The following is an 18,688-nucleotide window of genomic DNA, read 5'->3' as shown; positions in this document are numbered from 1 at the left end:
TACGCTCGGTCTAGTCAGCATGTTCGGCAACGGGACTAACTTGTCAAAAAGGCTCCAAGTGTTCGAGATCTGAAAGATTTAACTTACAGTTGTGATCATCTCTTGTCTGTTCTACCTCACTGTAGAAAGGCCAAGGGAGCACTATACTCTCTGCTGACAGACCACCATCACCATTTGTATTATCAGTCCATCATGTGGGGTGATGGACTGATAAAACACATAGCATGTGCAGTATAAAGGATTGGAAGCATTCTATACCATCACAGGCTACGGCTTTCTATATAGAAATATACATGTGCATTCAGAAAGTATTCAGACCCCTTGACTTTTTCCAGATTTTGTTACGTTACAGCCTTATTCTAAAATTGATTAAATTGTCCCTCTCTCATCAATCTACACACAATACCCAATAATGACAAAGCAAAAACAGGTTTAGAAATTTTTGCAAATGTATAAAAAAAATACAAATTTAAACCGGAAATATACCATTTACATAAGTATTCAGACCGTTTACTCAGTACTTTGTTGAAGCACCTTGGGCAGTGATTACAGCCTTGAGTCTTCTTGGGTATGATGCTACAAGCTTGGCACACCTGTATTTGGGGAGTTTCTCCCATTCTTCTCTGCAGATCCTGTCAAGCTCTGTCAGGTTGGATGGGGAGCGTCACTGCACAGCTATTTTCAGGTCTCTCCAGAGATGTTCGATCGGTTTCGAGTCCGGGCTCTGGCTGGGCCACTGAAAGACATTCAGAGACTTGTCCCGAAGCCACTCCTGCGTTGTCTGGACCAGGTTTTCATCAAGGATCTCTCTGTACTTTGCTCCAGACTTTAAGCTCTGCCAAATGTTCTTCAACAAAGTACTGAGTACAGGGTCTGAATACTAAATGATATTTCAGGTTTTTTGGGGGGCAAAAATGTCTAAAAACCTGTTTTTGCTTTGTCATTATGGGGTATTGTGTGTAGACTGATGAGGAGGGGGGGGGGGGAAACAATTTAATCCATCTAAGAATACGGCTGTAACGTAACAAAATATGGGGGGAAAAAATCAAGGGGGTCTGAATACACTGTATATGTGGGGATACAACCATCCCAGATTTTGATTTTGCTGTGAAAAGTCAGAATCATTAAATCATTTGTTTTGGTACTGTCCATATAGAACTTATTTTGGAGTAGCAGGTTCAGGAATGGCTGAAGAATTGAAACATTTACCTGAAGTCAACTCTGCAAATAGCACTGCTGGGTGATTTGAAAAGTCATAGTCAATCGATCAATAATATAATAATACTTTTAGCAAAACATTTTTATCTTTAATTTACAATCTGTAGAAACTATAAGAATAAAAAAAAGTTCAGAACTTTTGTGAAACATCACAGCGGGAAAAAAAATATATGGCAAATAAACACCATCCATTTTGGATTTCTAAGAGATAGATGGGAGTTGAGTGGAGCTGAAGGGTGGGACTAAAAACAACAAGATAACAAATGTAAAACATGCTGTGTTCGTAAAATGTGTATAGTATGTACAGTCTATAAGCAGGAAGTAGAAGCCTAAGTGTTGTTGTCCATTAGTTTACTCCCATTAGGGGAGGGGTGGTAGGGTTAGGGGACAATAAAGGAAATATATATTTTTTTTAAATAAAAAAAATGGATGCAGACAATTATACTGATGGAAGTCACAATCTGCAATATTAAAGCTGATCTATCCCTTAAAAATGGCTTAGCCTACACTGCATTACGCACGGCAATGGATAGGCTGTCCCAATAATAAGCCATGGCCTGCTCCTGCTGATGTAAACCCTAACTAATGGCTGTATGTGGCACTTCAAGTGGACAGTCAAATGCTTCTTCCAAAAAATACAAATGTATTTGTCCAAAAAAGGCAATATCTGTGCCCGTGTACTAGGTCCTACTGATGTCCTGTTCAGTTAGAGAGGGAGGACTAGGTCCTACTGATGTCCTGTTCAGTTAGAGAGGGAGGACTAGGTCCTACTGATGTCCTGTTCAGTTAGAGAGGGAGGACTAGGCCCTACTGATGTCCTGTTCAGTTAGAGAGGGAGGACTAGGTCCTACTGATGTCCTGTTCAGTTAGAGAGGGAGGACTAGGCCCTACTGATGTCCTGTTCAGTTAGAGAGGGAGGACTAGGTCCTACTGATGTCCTGTTCAGTTAGAGAGGGAGGACTAGGTCCTACTGATGTCCTGTTCAGTTAGAGAGGGAGGACTAGGTCCTACTGATGTCCTGTTCAGTTAGAGAGGGAGGACTAGGTCCTACTGATGTCCTGTTCAGTTAGAGAGGGAGGACTAGGCCCTACTGATGTCCTGTTCAGTTAGAGAGGGAGGACTAGGTCCTACTGATGTCCTGTTCAGTTAGAGAGGGAGGACTAGGTCCTACTGATGTCCTGTTCAGTTAGAGAGGGAGGACTAGGCCCTACTGATGTCCTGTTCAGTTAGAGAGGGAGAGCACGAAGATGAGGACCAGAGGTAAGCTTGCTACTGCTATAATTGATTTGAATAAAAAAACAAAATGTTTCGTTGCCAATAATGAAGCTATTTATCAGCATTATTGACCTCACAATAAACCATATTCCAGTCATTTACATAATTTACATCACTATGGAGCAGCAGCCGCGGGGATGGACAGCTCATTGGTGCTGAATGCAAAGCTAATTTGAAAAAGGCCTAATTCATTTAAACAGTCCTTTCAATTTGACTTTAGGCTAATTAAGAGGGCTTTGTGTTGGAGCCTACTTCTTCCTATTCAAGAAACAAGAGGTAGGCCTACCTGTTTGACAGACAAAATTATAGTCTACTATCCATAGATTGAAGGAATTGGCTGACACAATCACCATGCACCCCTGAAATAGCTCAGTGTTAGTGAAGGGCTTGGTGTGTCAAGCTAAAACCAGGACTCAAATCGAGGGGGGTGTGCCGAGGGTATGCCGAGGGGTGTGCCGAGGGTATATCGAGGGGGTATGCTGAAGGTATGTTAGGGTAAATGGCTAAAAGCATAGGCAAACCCCCTGTTAGCTTAAGATTGTAAATAATTCAAATGGACCTTATTATATAAAGCGATCTATAATAATGCTTTAGTCCGCAATGCTTTACGTTGGAAACAAGCTGTAAAATGCCGTGGAAAGACGTGACTCCGATGCATATATGGGATATATTTGGTTTGTCTCTATGATATTCAGAGTCCGCGCTACAACCTTCTATAGCCGAGGGGGAAAAAACATTAACGTTGCTAAGGAAGTAAATGTGTAATTCTGTCACCATGAATTGACATTGAACATTTCAACAGGCTGTAGAAAACTAAAATAAAAAAAAATCTAAAATAATCTTAGAATTACATAATAGAAACAAAAAATGCCTTACTAGGCTATACCGTCATTCTAAAACGCCTTTGAAATCACTTTTATAACCACGAGTCTGGCCAGTCTTTGGTTTGAGGATCATGCGGTGAGCTATGGATCCCTAGTTTGTTCATTTAGCCTAGCAGATGTTCTTCTATTTCCATGTCCTGATCACAGTCAACACACATCTATTTTGTAACAATATCATGGAATAAAATACATTAAATAAGAAAAAGATAGTTTTCCAAATGAAGTTACAAGTGAATCTAGGCGTCCCTGAAGATATGCGTCTGCTGTGTTAAACAAAAAAGAAAATCACAAGTATTTTTCTGTAATTCATTGATGACCAGATATTTCAGTTGTAACTGGTTCTGTTGAGCTAAATGTTTAGAGTTGATAGACAACTTTATCACTGTTGCAAACTTAGACTTCTCTTCTTCTTTTTTTAAACAATAGCCTTTATAGAAATTGAAATGTCTCCGGTGTCTCCGGTGTTCGTCGTCATGCTCTGTTGTGGATTAAAACAACATTTAGTTTCTGCTTGTCTCTAGTCATGGAAAATGATGTAGAACTGCATGAAATGCGTTTATAAAAAGGCTATTTTTTTTCCCCATTCGAACCGCAAATAAGATGATGGATTGATGCAGTGCTAAGTGTATATTTAAGGGTCTGTTCTAGGAGTAAATGGTAGGCATGTTCTCTGCTATCCACTTTATGTTTTAATTATTGTTTTGGGTATAGGGGAGGGTCGCTTGTTATTTTTCAAGCATTCAGAGGAGGTCTGATTTTCTCCAGATATACCTCGTTATAAATAATGAACAGTCCATAAACGTTCTGCTGCATCAGATTCGTAGCTTTAATATATATATATATATATATATATATATATATAGCTCAAAAAAATAAAGGGAACACTAAAATAACACATCCTAGATCTGATTGAATGAAATAATCTAATTAAATACTTTTTTCTTTACATAGTTGAATGTGCTGACAACAAAATTACACAAAAATAATCAATGGAAATCCAATTTATCAACCCATGGAGGTCTGGATTTGGAGTCACACTCAAAATTAAAGTGGAAAACCACACTACAGGCTGATCCAACTTTGATGTAATGTCATTAAAACAAGTCAAAATGAGGCTCAGTAGTGTGTGTGGCCTCCACGTGCCTGTATGACCTCCCTACAACGCCTGGGCATGCTCCTGATGAGGTGGCGGATGGTCTCCTGAGGGATCTCCTCCCAGACCTGGACTAAAGCATCCGCCAACTCCTGGACAGTCTGTGATGCAACGTGGCGTTGGTGGATGGAGCGAGACATGATGTCCCTGATGTGCTCAATTGGATTCAGGTCTGGGGAACGGGCGGGCCAGTCCATAGCATCAATGCCTTCCTCTTGCAGGAACTGCTGACACACTCCAGCCACATGAGGTCTAGCATTGTCTTGCATTAGGAGGAACCCAGGGCCAACCGCACCAGCATATGGTCTCACAAGGGGTCTGAGGATCTCATCTCGGTACCTAATGGCAGTCAGGCTACCTCTGGCGAGCACATGGAGGGCTGTGCGGCCCCCCAAAGAAATGCCACCCCACACCATGACTGACCCACCGCCAAACCGGTCATGCTGAAGGATGTTGCAGGCAGCAGAACGTTCTCCACGGCGTCTCCAGACTCTGTCACGTCTGTCACGTGCTCAGTGTGAACCTGCTTTCATCTGTGAAGAGCACAGGGCGCCAGTGGCGAATTTGCCAATCTTGGTGTTCTCTGGCAAATGCCAAACGTCCTGCACGGTGTTGGGCTGTAAGCACAACCCCCACCTGTGGACGTCGGGCCCTCATACCACCCTCATGGAGTCTGTTTCTGACCGTTTGAGCAGACACATGCACATTTGTGGCCTGCTGGAGGTCATTTTGCAGGGCTCTGGCAGTGCTTCTCCTGCTCCTCCTTGCACAAAGGCGGAAGTAGCGGTCCTGCTGCTGGGTTGTTGCCCTCCTACGGCCTCCTCCACGTCTCCTGATGTACTGGCCTGTCTCCTGGTAGCGCCTCCATGCTCTGGACACTACGCTGACAGACACAGCAAACCTTCTTGCCACAGCTCGCATTGATGAGCCATCCTGGATGAGCTACACTACCTGAGCCACTTGTGTGGGTTGTAGACTCCGTCTCATGTTACCACTAGAGTGGGATTCTCTGCCTCTAACCCTTTTACAGGGGCTGAGTCACTGACTTACTGGTGTTCTTCCATGCCGTCCATGGGAGGGGTGCGTCACTTGAGTAGGTTGAGCCACTGACGTGGTCTTCCTGTCTGGGTTGGCGCCCCCCCCCCTTGGGTTGTGCCGTGGCGGACATCTTTGTGGGCTATACTCGGCCTTGTCTTCGGACGGTAAGTTGGTGGTTGTAGATATCCCTCTAGTGGTGTGGGGGCTGTGCTTTGGCAAAGTGGGTGGGGTTATATCCTGCCTGTTTGGCCCTGTCCGGGGGTATCATCGGATGGGGCCACAGTGTCTTCTGATCCCTCCTGTCTCAGCCTCCAGTATTTATGCTGCAGTAGTTTATGTGTCGGGGGGCTAGGGTCAGTCTGTTACATCTGGAGTATTCTCTTGTCTTATCCGGTGTCCTGTGTGAATGTAAATATGCTCTCTCTTTCTCTCTTTCTTTCTTTCTCTCTGAGGACCTGAGCCCTAGGACCATGCCTCAGGACTACCTGGCATGATGACTCCTTGCTGTCCCCAGTCCACCTGGCCATGCTGCTGCTCCAGTTTCAACTGTTCTGCCTGCGGCTACGGAACCCTGACCTGTTCACCGGACGTGCTTGTTGCACCCTCGACAATTACTATGATTATTATTATTTGACCATGCTGGTCATTTACGAACATTTTAACATCTTGACCATGTTCTGTTATAATATCCACCCGGCACAGCCAGAAGAGGACTGGCCACCCCTCATAGCCTGGTTCCTCTCTAGGTTTCTTCCTAGGTTTTTGGCCTTTCTCAGGAGTTTTTCCTAGGGAGTTTTTCCCAGCCACCGTGCTTCTTTCACATGCATTGCTTGCTGTTTGGGGTTTTAGGCTGGGTTTCTGTACAGCACTTTGAGATTTCAGCTGATGTACGAAGGGCTATATAAATAAATTTGATTTGAAAGCACCGCCAGCATTCAAAAGTGACCAAAACATCAGCCAGGAAGCATAGGAACTGAGAAGTGGTCTGTGGTTACCACCTGCAGAACCACTCCTTTATTGGGGGTGTCTTGCTAATTGCCTATAATTTCCACCTGTTGTCTATTCCATTTGCACAACAGCATGTGAAATTTATTGTCAATCAGTGTTGCTTCCTAACTGGACAGTTTGATTTCACAGAAGTGTGATTGACTTGGAGTTACATTGTGTTGTTTAAGTGTTCCCTTTATTTTTTTGAGCAATATATATATATATATATATATATATATATATGCCTAATTAGCCTACTCCTGTGTATACAGAAATAAATGTAAAAAATCATTCAAAATAGGCTACTAAAGCATGGTTTGGCCACAGAGAATCATTAACTAACCCTGGCCTACAATCGGAAGGAAAGGCAGCCAGCGCAATGTGGGCAGCGCGCTCTGAAAATACCAAATAGACGATTGGTGAGTTACGACTGTCAGTGAAAAGTTGAGTGCTCAGTCATGCATATCGCAATATAAAAAAAATTAAATCACGCAAAGCAAATGGCTAAAGATGTAAGATGTAAAGAGAAGACAATGAAAATACTAATCTGTCTTTTAGTTTAACGAACAACAGTAGGCCTATAGCCTATCTTAATGACATCAACGGAGAGCATTACTAATATCCCCTGTGAGTGCGCACTGCGCATACTCACTATCATTGTTGAATCAGTTAAAAAAAAAAAAGTTGGTTTTTGGACAATAATTTCCTCCTCCAGTTCAGATGGACCGAACTCTAATGTGTCCTCCCTTTCTCATAGGCATGTTATTATGGACAACATTGCTGTTATCGGTTGTTTGTCATTGTCAGCAGAGTAAGTTACCCTGTAATTTGTCGTATAAAAAAAAAAGTGTATAAGAATAGCACGAAATGTGTTTATTCCCCCCCATGCAAATAAAGGCACGTATCTGAAACAGGCTATAACCAAGGCCTCTACACGATACGCGTTCAGCCAAGCGGTCTTTTTTTTTGGCAAACAGTGATCGAGTTACATAATGCCAATTTACTCATCATGTTACGAATAGTAGGCTATTTTACAGAAGTCTGCAAATGCTATGATGCATGTGAAGCTTTATTATTAAAAAAAGGTGCATTTTTAAAATGGTGAAAATTCACCTTCACCAAACTTGAAACTCACGCTCAGCCCAATGCATAAGCTAGTGATTTTGCTGTTCGTTACTCGGCGACTGAGGAAAAGTAGAATGTGGATAGTTATGCTAAAAAATATATATATTTTACCCTTTATTTAACTAGGCAAGTCAGGTTAAGAACAAATTCTTATTTTCAAATGACGGCCTACCAGGGAACAGTGGGTTAACCTTTCGGTTACTGGCTCAACGCTCTAACCACCAGGCTTCCTGCTGGTTACTGGCCCAACGCTCTAACCACCAGGCTTCCTGCTGGTTACTGGCCCAACGCTCTAACCACCAGGCTTCCTGCTGGTTACTGGCCCAACGCTCTAACCACCAGGCTTCCTGCTGGTTACTGGCCCAACGCTCTAACCACCAGGCTTCCTGCTGGTTACTGGCCCAACGCTCTAACCACTAGGTTACCTGCCCCTCTACACTCTAACCACTAGGCTACCTGCAGCCCCTCCACTTTAACCACTAGGCTACCTGCCGCCCCTCCACTCTAACCACTAGGCTACCTGCCGCCCCTCCACTCTAACCACTAGGCTACCTGCCACACCTCCACTCTAACCACTAGGCTACCTGCCACCCCTCCACTCTAACCACTAGGCTACCTGCCGCCCCTACACCCTAACCACTAGGCTACCTGCCACCCCTCCACTCTAACCACTAGGCTACCTGCCACCCCTCCACTCTAACCACTAGGCTACCTGCCGCCCCTACACTCTAACCACCAGGCTTCCTGCTGGTTACTGGCCCAACGCTCTAACCACTAGGTTACCTGCCCCTCTACACTCTAACCACTAGGCTACCTGCCACCCCGAACATCTTCAAAAGTGTGCGGTAAGGACACACGTCACTGCATCCTAGACTTACATGTTCTGTTAATATGAATTACCATCATCTACAATGTAATTCCTGTCATTCTGAGCACCGTGGGTGGACACCCTAATCAGGTTACACACCCAAATGCACATGGGTACCGTACATTTCTCAAAATATCCAGTAAATTAAACAAAAAGTTACAGGTCAAAATGTCCGGTGCCACATTTTCATAACGGAAACGCTGAAATATATATACATTTACAATACAAATAAAGACAAACTTCAAAAGTCGTGCAGTTTGATAGGATGTTGGCACAAAACTTGAAGCTGGTCTCAGATCTGTATGGGAGAGCTCTATACCTGCGCCCGGAGGTTGTTCAGTGTGTTAAGTCAAAGGTTATTAGCTCCTCTTTTTCCCCCACTCTCTTTTAAAAAAAATTTTGTAACTGTCACTTATCGTCATCATCACCACACCTTGCTGTAAACAAAAAAACATTGACAGTGTGTGCATCTGCAATATCCTGGTGTCGCAGGGGCATACAATGCTGCTGTCAGACATCACACAGTGATGCTGATACTGCTGTCTTGGATAGGGATCACAATCCCTCCCCAGCCCTATTGATAAACATGAGCCAACTGGTCCATCGCTAGGTTGACTCCCAAAGTTTAATACCGACAAAAAAAACAACCATTAGCTACGTACCGGTAGTATATCATATCACCAACGACTTCCAAAATACCGGAATAATGAGTGACACATTGCGACATACAGTTTGTAAGGTCTATTTAATAGCAAGGTAGATTAATTGCCAAGGCTGCAGTCCGCAAGATACCTGGAGGTTACCAACAACGACTAGGCCGGGAAGGAAAGACCAACAACAACAAACCAAAAAAAAAAAATCTATCGAGTCAGTCACGACTTGTGTCTAACCTCACCAACTGTGTGCCCAAGATGCGCAGCTCTTTCCTTATTCCAGTTTCTACACGACAGATCGGTATTTTGATCTTTGCCTGGTGCTGCATTGCGAAGATGACAGCCCCCCCCCCCCCCTTTACATTTCAACAGGGAACACCTCTGGTCACGAAACAACAAAACATGTACGACTTGGTTTTCCCTGGCCTGGGGATGATTAGGTGAACAGCTAGCTAACGTTAACTAGACTAGCTAACGTTAACTAGACTAGCTAACGTTGACTAGACTAGCTAACGTTGACTAGACTAGCTAACGTTGACTAGACTAGCTAACGTTGACTAGACTAGCTAACGTTGACTAGAGTAGCTAACGTTGACTAGACTAGCTAACGTTGACTAGACTAGCTAACGTTGACTAGAGTAGCTAACGTTGACTAGACTAGCTAACGTTGACTAGACTAGCTAACGTTTAGGCGCGGTGGGAATTCACGCCAGATGGATTTAGTTAACTAGTAATTACATCAACAGCTCAAATTAACTGATTTAATTTAACAAATTGCTGTAAATAATATTGAAAATGTTCCTCTTGCCGCATGACAGCTTATGCAGCTAGCCCCAAAAAATGAACTAATAAATCAGTAGCTAAGGAAGGCTAACGTTAGCTATTTCCTCGTATTCATCCATCGCTTTGAATGGTCGATTTCCTTCAGCAAATATTAGCAAACTGACAAGCTCCGAGAAACCAAAACTGCAGACTGAATATTGTTGTTCAATCCTCTTTTGAAGTAATAAACCGTTGTTTCATACACCGTAGGAAAAAAAAAAAATATATATATATATATATATTATATATAAATTTACTAAACCTCTTACCGTTTCTCCCCGCCGGGTTTTTCGTCTCACAATCCCCCGGCTGGTCTTCTTCTTCTTCTTCTTCTTCTTCTTAAAATGTGTATTGGCAGATCTCATCCAAATGAAAGGTGAAAACACCACCACCTAGTGTACTGGAGTGTGAGACCAGCGTTCATCTATTTCTCATATCTAGCCCTGTGTTTCCGCCTACTGTTCTGGAGGGTGAATTCATTATCACTTTGTGAAAGAAAAGGGAGATCATTTTTGTTGTTGTTGTTGTTGGCCATACCAACTACCTTACAATAATTAAAACATCATACTATTCCACTACTTGGCCCTATCCAGGCTGAGGAGGGGAGGACCTATCGTGACCAGTGAACTGAGATAAGGTGGAGCTTTACCTAGCATAGACTTATAGATGACCTGGAGCCAGTGGGTCTGGCGACAAATATGTAGCGAGGGCCAGCCGACTAGAGCATACAGGTCACAGTGGTGGGTGGTATATGGTGATTTGGTAACAAAACGGATGGCACTGTGATAGACTGCATCCAGTTTGCTGAGTAGAGTGTTGGAAGCTATTTTGTAGATGACATCGCCGAAGTCGAGGATCGGCAGGATGGTCAGTTTTACGAGGGTAAGTTTGGCAGCATGAGTGAAGGATGCTTTGTTGCGAAATAGAAAGCCGATTCTAGATTTGATTTTGGATTGGAGATGTTTAATATGAGTCTGGAAGGAGAGTTTACAGTCTAGCCAGATACCTAGGTATTTATAGTTGTCCACATATTCTAGTTCAGAACCATCCAGGGTGGTAATGCTAGTCGGGCGGGCGGGTGCGGGCAGCGAACGGTTGAAATGCATGCATTTGGTTTTACTAGCGTTTAAGAGCAGTTGGAGGCCACGGAAGGAGTGTTGTATGGCATTGTAGCTCGTTTGGAGGTTAGTTAGCACAGTGTCCAAGGAAGGGCCAGAAGTATACAGAATGGTGTCGTCTGCGTAGAGGTGGATCAGAGAATCGCCCACAGCAAGAGCGACATCATTGATATATACAGAGAAAAGAGTCGGCCCGAGAATTGAACCCTGTGGTACCCCCATAGAGACTGCCAGAGGTCGGGACCACATGCCCTTCGATTTGACACACTGAACTCTGTCTGCAAAGTAGTTGGTGAACCAGGCGAGGTAGTCATTAGAGAAACCAAGGCTATTGAGTCTGCCGATAAGAATACGGTGATTGACATAGTCGAAAGCCTTGGCCAGGTCGATGAAGACGGCTGCACAGTACTGTCTCTTATCGATGGCGGTTATGATATCGTTTAGTACCTTGAGCGTGGCTGAGGTGCACCCGTGACCGGCTCGGAAACCGGATTGCACAGCGGAGAAGGTACGGTGGGATTCGAAATGGTCAGTGATCTGTTTGTTAACTTGGCTTTCGAAGACTTTAGAGAGGCAGGGCAGAATAGATATAGGTCTGTAACAGTTTGGGTCTAGAGTGTCTCCCCCTTTGAAGAGGGGGATGACCGCGGCAGCTTTCCAATCTTTAGGCATCTCGGACGATACAAAAGAGAGGTTGAACAGACTGGTAATAGGGGTTGCAACAATGGCGGCGGATAGTTTTAGAAAGAGAGGTTCCAGATTGTCTAGCCCAGCTGATTTGTACGGGTCCAGGTTTTGCAGCTCTTTCAGAACATCTGCTATCCAGATTTGGGTGAAGGAGAAGCTGGAGAGGCTTGGGCAAGTAGCTGCGGGGGGGCGGAGCTGTTGGCCGGGGTTGGGGTAGCCAGGAGGAAAGCATGGCCAGCCGTAGAGAAATGCTTATTGACATTTTCGATTATCGTGGATTTATTGGTGTTGACCGTGTTACCTCGCCTCAGTGCAGTGGGCAGCTGGGAGGATGTGCCCTTGCTCCATGGACTTTACAGTGTCCCAAAACTTTTTGGAGTTAAAGCTACAGGATGCAAAATTCTGCTTGAAAAAGCTAGTCTTTGCTTTCCTAACTGACTGTGTGTATTGGTTCCTGACTTCCCTGAACAGTTGCATATCGCGGGGACTATTCGATGCTATTGCAGTCCGCCACAGGATGTTTTTGTGCTGGTCAAGGGCAGTCAGGTCTGGAGTGAACCAAGGGCTATATCTGTTCTTAGTTCTGCATTTTTTGAAAGGGGCATGCTTATCTAAGATGGTGAGGAAATTACTTTTAAAGAACGACCAGGCATCCTCGACTGACAGGATGAGGTCAATATCTTTCCAGGATACCCGGGATATATTTGATACCGTTCCACCGATTCCACTCCAGCTATTACCGCGAGCCCGTCTTCCCCAATTAAGGTGCCACCAACCTACTGTGGCCCTATCTCATCCTACACCAGGCCAGCACCCTGGGAGAACGGGACACCATCATTCAACACACCTTGTGTCACGTCCTGACCATTGTGTTCTCTTATTTTCTATGGTCAGGGTGTGACTGGGGGGTTTATCTAGTTTATTTTTTCTATATTGTTTTGGTTCTAGTTTATTTTTTCTATGTTGGGTTTTTTGTATGATTCCCAATTAGAGGCAGCTGGTCATCGTTGTCTCTAATTGGGAATCATATTTAAGTAGTTGTTTTTCCCACCTGTGTTTGTGGGAGATTATTTTGAGTTAGTGCATGGTGCACCGCTGTCGTCACGGATTGTTTGTTTGGGTAAGTTTCACTATATAATAAAGATGTGGAAGGATACGCACGCTGCGCCTTGGTCTCCTCCTTCAGACAGACGTGACACCTTGTAACTCTGCAGAAAAATCTCAAACACCCAAGTACTTCTCTGCAGCTGCCACCACAACACCTATGTTCTGTAATTTATGTTCTATTTCTGCGGTACAGTTGATAACCATGGCTATGAATGCTAAGAAGCCATTTTTACTGAAGCACATGCTATTCCTATCACTTTATTGGCCTCGGCTTACTCACAAGGAACCATCTTACTGGGTTGTTTGTAGTGGGGTTGAATAGCGGAAACCCGATTACAGAGATTTACCGCCGCAAATCACTCCCTTTTCCAGGGATAAATAACTGCGAGAAACTGGTCAATTATAATAAATTATTTATATGAACAGTATGGCGTGAAATGGAACTGTTTTATTATATGCGATTTCTATATATTGCTTCTCTACGGCCTCTGCATGGTGAATCAACACGCAGGGTGGGGACAGACAGACCATCTCAGTATGGAGGGCGGTTCACAATGCATGTAGACCTATCTTCGCATCATAGAAACGTTTTTTTCTTCTGGTGACAGGTAGGCCTACATTTACTGCAGCATAGCCTAAGACTGAATGTTTGTCTAATTTACCCATCTCCATCTGTCTTTTTTGTTGTTGTAAAATATTATAATTTTTAATTACAGCTGCAACGTTTTAAAACAACCTATCACTCGAATCTCGTTGCTTTAAATCAGCGCAGGGGCGAGCACACTCAGTTTCTCTCTCTCTCTCTCTCTCTCTCTCTCTCTCTCTCTCTCTCTCTCTCTCTCTCTCTCTCTCTCTCTCTCTCTCTCTCCAAATCGCATCCAAAATATAGTCCTGTTCTAGACTGACATATTAGATGTCCTAGCCTACCTCTTTAAGGTAATACATTCGATGCAGTACTAGCTTTATAGTTAGCTAATTTAATGCTGGGTTATACGTAATAAGCTTCTAATTAATACGCACGCACCTGTGCTCCACTGGCCTCTCCTTAGAAAATGCAGAATAGACTAGAATAGCTTGTTGGACATCGTTAATTGTTATTTTTGTTAGCATTTCTTAAACCAATAGACTATTCCATGAGGGACACGAGCTCTTATTTTGCTGAACGTTAAATACGGCAGCCAATAGAACTCAGTTTGAGCGAACGCGCGATGGTGATAGGCTATAACAGTTATTAATTCAGACCCATAACCATTCAGAGCCATAACCATTCAGATGGCTGTAGACTATAACAGTTATTCATTTAGACCCATAACCATTCAGACCCATAACCATTCAGATGGCTGTAGACTATAACAGTTATTCATTCAGACTCATAACCATTCAGGCCCATAACCATTCAGACCCATAACCATTCAGATGGCTGTAGACTATAACAGTTATTCATTCAGACTCATAACCATTCAGAGCCATAACCATTCAGAGCCATAACCATTCAGAGCCATAACCATTCAGAGCCATAACCATTCAGACCCATAACCATTCAGACCCATAACCATTCAGATGGCTGTAGACTATAACAGTTATTCATTCAGACCCATAACCATTCCATCTTCATATAGAGAAGTGAAAGCCTTCTGCATCTAATTCTAGTCCTATTTTATTCAAGGATGTCATTATCATTTAACTGTTGAAAGCAAGGAAGGAATGAAGCAACAATAGACAGAAAGAGGAGGTAGGCTAATAACATTAGGGGAAATATTATGAAAGGTATGTATGTGGAGCGGCAGGTAGCTTAGTGGTTAGAGCTTCGAACTAGTAAACGTAAGGTTGCAAGATCGAATCCCAGAGCTGGCAAGGTAAAAACGTGTCGTTCTGTCCCTGAACAAGGCTGTTACCCCACTGTTCCCCGGTAGGCCGTTGTTGAAAATAAGAATTTGTTCTTAACTGACTTGCCTAGTTATAAAAATGTGTCAGCCTACTAATTATACAAATAAGCCATATATTTAAAAATGTAAATCAAATTCGCTAGCTTATACTTGTAGAGATACTCTTAATGATCGGCTATGAAAAGCCAACTGACATTTACTCTTGAGATGCTGACCTGTTGCACCCTCGACAACAACTATGATTATTATTATTTGACCATGCTGGTCATTTATGAACATTTCAACATCTTGGCCATGTTCTGTTATAATCTCCACCCGGCACAGCCAGAAGAGGACTGGCCACCCCTCATAGCCTGGTTCCTCTCTAGGTTTCTTCCTAAGGTTCTGGCCTTTCTAGGGAGTTTTTCCTAGCCACCGTGCTTCTACACCTGCATTGCTTGCTGTTTGGGGGTTTAAGGCTGGGTTTCTGTACAGCACTTTGAGATATCAGTTGATGTAAGAAGGGCTATATAAATAAATTTGATTTGTAACTTTGTGGGCCGCATGTGCTGCACCAGAATCGCATGTTCTCTTCTGCTTTATCATTTTGTTTGAACTATGTGCTTAATTCCAGTCCATATACTACAGTATAATATAATGGAGTACAGTAATACAGTTCACACTCAAAAAGATTAGCTAGTTTCATTTATTTACCCAAGAGTGCATATAGCTAGCTACATCTATGAGCTTTTATCTTTTTCTGTCGTGTGTAATGTGCAGTAGCCTATATCATATATGTATTGGATAAGGGCACAATCATTTGGGCTTTTTTTTGCAGCTTGGGCTCATTAAACGTCGTTAATGTAGGGCTCATAAAATGTATTTAATTTATGGCTCATCAGACTCAGGTAGCATCTAGTTTGAATTTTCATTCTGATCAAAGCTCTAATCAAATCCAGACATATTTATATCCTTTATAATGACGCTTCCGTTTTTGGAGGGAAATACCGGGTTACCCTGGGAGAAAAGTGATTAATTCTCGAGTTGGAAAATTTGTAAAATGCATAAAAAATTATTCAAACCTAGTGTGTAGATGTTTGAGAAAAAAAATCAAGTGGGATCAATAGCTTTGCAGTCCTTTCTTTAAAAACACAACCATGAGAGTTATGAAGTACGATCACATCTGTCTTGTCTTCGTGGGACATCTGTTACACCGGTGTCGAGACCCGTCTTCTTGTCTTCGTGGGACATCTGTTACACCGGTGTCGAGACCCGTCTTCTTGTCTTCGTGGGACATCTGTTACACCGGTGTCGAGACCCGTCTTCTTGTCTTCGTGGGACATCTGTTACACTGGTGTCGAGACCCGTCTTCTTGTCTTCGTGGGACATCTGTCACACCGGTGTCGAGACCCGTCTTCTTGTCTTCGTGGGACATCTGTCACACCGGTGTCGAGACCCGTCTTCTTGTCTTCGTGGGACATCTGTTACACCTACAGTACATGTCATAAGCATGAACTTTACATAAATCATGTGATCAAAGGCCATGACGTTTTTGACTGCAGTCGACTGTACGTTTCTGCAGTTGCTCGTCACCAACTTCATTCTTGTGGAAGGATTATTATTATCATTATTATATATTATTATTATTATTATTATTATTATCATTATTATATATTATTATTATTATTATTATTATTATTATTATCATTATTATTATTATTATTATTATTATCATTATTATTATTATTATTATTATTATTATTATTATTATTATTATCCTGTGAAAACCCTTTACTTTGATGACCTTTTTACACATTGATTCATTACAAATCAAATCAAATCGTATTGGTCACATACACATGGTTAGCAGATGTTAATGCGAGTGTAGCGAAATGCTTGTGTTTCTAGTTCCAACAGTGCAGTAATATCTAAAGAGTAATCTAACAATTCCACAACAACTACAGTACCTAATACACACAAATCTAAGTAAAGGAATGGAATAAGAATATATACATATAAATATATGGATGAGCGATAACAGAGAGGCATAGGCAAGATGCAGTAGATAAAATACATAAAATACAGTATAAACATATGAGATGAGTAATGCAATATATGTAAACATTATTAAAGTGGCATTATTAAAGTTACTAGTGATCCATTTATTAAAGTGGCCAGTGTTTTCAAGTCAGTATGTTGACAGCAGCCTCTCTGTGTTAGTGATGGCTGTTTAACAGTCTGATGGCCTTGAGATAGAAGTTGTTTTTTAGTCTCTCGGGCCCCAGCTTTGATGCCCCTGTACTGACCTCGCCTTCTGGATGGTAGCGGTGTGAACAGGCAGTGGCTCGGGTGGTTGTTGTCCTTGATGATCTTTTTGGCCTTCCTGTGACATCGGGTGCTGTAGGTGTCCTGGAGGGCAGGTAGTTTGCCCCCAGAGATGCGTTGTGCAGACCTCACCACCCTCTGGAGAGCCCTGCGGTTATGGGCAGTGCAGTTGCCGTACCAGGCTGTGATGCAGTCCGACAGGATGCTCTCAATTGTGCATCTGTAGAAGTTTGTGAGGGTTTTAGGTGACAAGCCACATTTCTTCAGACTCCTGAGGTTGAAGAGGTGCTGTTGTGCCTTCTTCAACACACAGTCTGTGTGGGTGGACCATTTCAGTTTGTCTGTGATGTGTACACTGAGGTACTTAAAACTTTCCACCTTCTCAACTGCTGTCCCGTTGATGTGGATAAGGGGTGCTCCCTCTGCTGTTTCCTGAAGTCGACGATCATCTCCTTTGTTTTGTTTACGTTGAGTGAGAGGTTGTTTTCCTGACACCACACTCCGAGTGCCCTCACCTCCTCCCTATAGGCTGTTTCGTCACTGTTGGTGGTCAAGCCCACTACTGTTGTGTCGTCTGCAAACTTGAGGGTCAGCGAAGTGGAGATGTTGTTTCCTACGTTCACCACCTGGGGTCGGCCCATCAGGAAGTCCAGGACCCAATTGCACAGGGCGGGCTTGAGACCCAGGGCCTCACGCTTAATGATGAGCTTGGAGGGTACTATGGTGTTGAATGCTGAGCTGTAGTCAATGAACAGCATTCTTACATAGGCATTCCTCTTATCCAGGTGGGAAAGGGCAGTGTGCAGTGTGATGGTGATTGCATCGTCTGTGGACCTGTTGGGGCGGTATGCAAATTGAAGTGGGTCTAGGGTGACCGGTAAGTTGGAGGTGATATGATCCTTGACTAGTTTCTCATATCATTTCATGATGACAGAAGTGAGTGCTACGTGGCGATAGTCATTTAGTTGAGTTATCTTTGCCTTCTTGGTTACAGGAACAATGGTGGCCATATTGAAGCATGTGGGGACAGCAGACTGGGATAGGGAGCGATTGAATATGTCCGTAAACACACCAGCCAGTTGGTCTGCGCATGCTCTGAGGACGCGGCTAGGGATGCCGTCAGGGCCGGCAGCCTTGCGAGGGTTAACACGTTTAAATGTCTTACTCACGTCGGCCACGGAGAAGGAGAGCCCACAGTCCGGGCTGCGTTGGTGGCACTGTATTATCCTCAAAGCTGGCAAAGAAGGTGTTTGGTTTGTCTGGGAGCAAGACGTCGGTGTCCGTGACGTGGCTTGGTTTCTTTTTGTACTCCGTGATTGTCTGTAGACCCTGCCACATACGTCTCATGTCTGAGCCATTGAGTTGCGACTCCACTTTGTCCCTATACCCACATTTTGCTTGTATGATTGTCTTGCGGAGGGAATAATGACATTGTTTGTATTCACCCATATTCCCAGTCACCTTTCCATGGTTAAATGTGGTGGTTCGCGCTTTCAGTTTTGCGCGAATGCCGCCATCTATGCACGGTTTCTGGTTAGGGTAGGTGTGCTACAATCAATATGC

At 43.4% G+C, this 18,688-nt stretch overlaps 1 protein-coding gene across 6 annotated transcripts in view; it reads right to left on the bottom strand.

The window, feature by feature from the left end:
- synj1 (synaptojanin 1) overlaps positions 1-10,375 on the bottom strand; it is a 97,780-nt gene extending 87,405 nt beyond the window's left edge. For all 6 annotated transcript variants that reach the window (XM_029770371.1, XM_029770374.1, XM_029770375.1 and 3 more), the window contains exon 1: positions 10,293-10,375. The gene's annotated coding sequence lies outside the window, so the exon portion shown is untranslated. The remainder of the gene's footprint in view (positions 1-10,292) is intronic.
- Between the last annotated feature and the right edge of the window lie 8,313 nt (positions 10,376-18,688).

The sequence above is a fragment of the Salmo trutta genome, chromosome 12 (genome assembly GCF_901001165.1).
Source record: "Salmo trutta chromosome 12, fSalTru1.1, whole genome shotgun sequence".
NCBI lineage: Eukaryota > Metazoa > Chordata > Actinopteri > Salmoniformes > Salmonidae > Salmo > Salmo trutta.
This window is presented reverse-complemented; position numbering and strand designations above follow the sequence as displayed.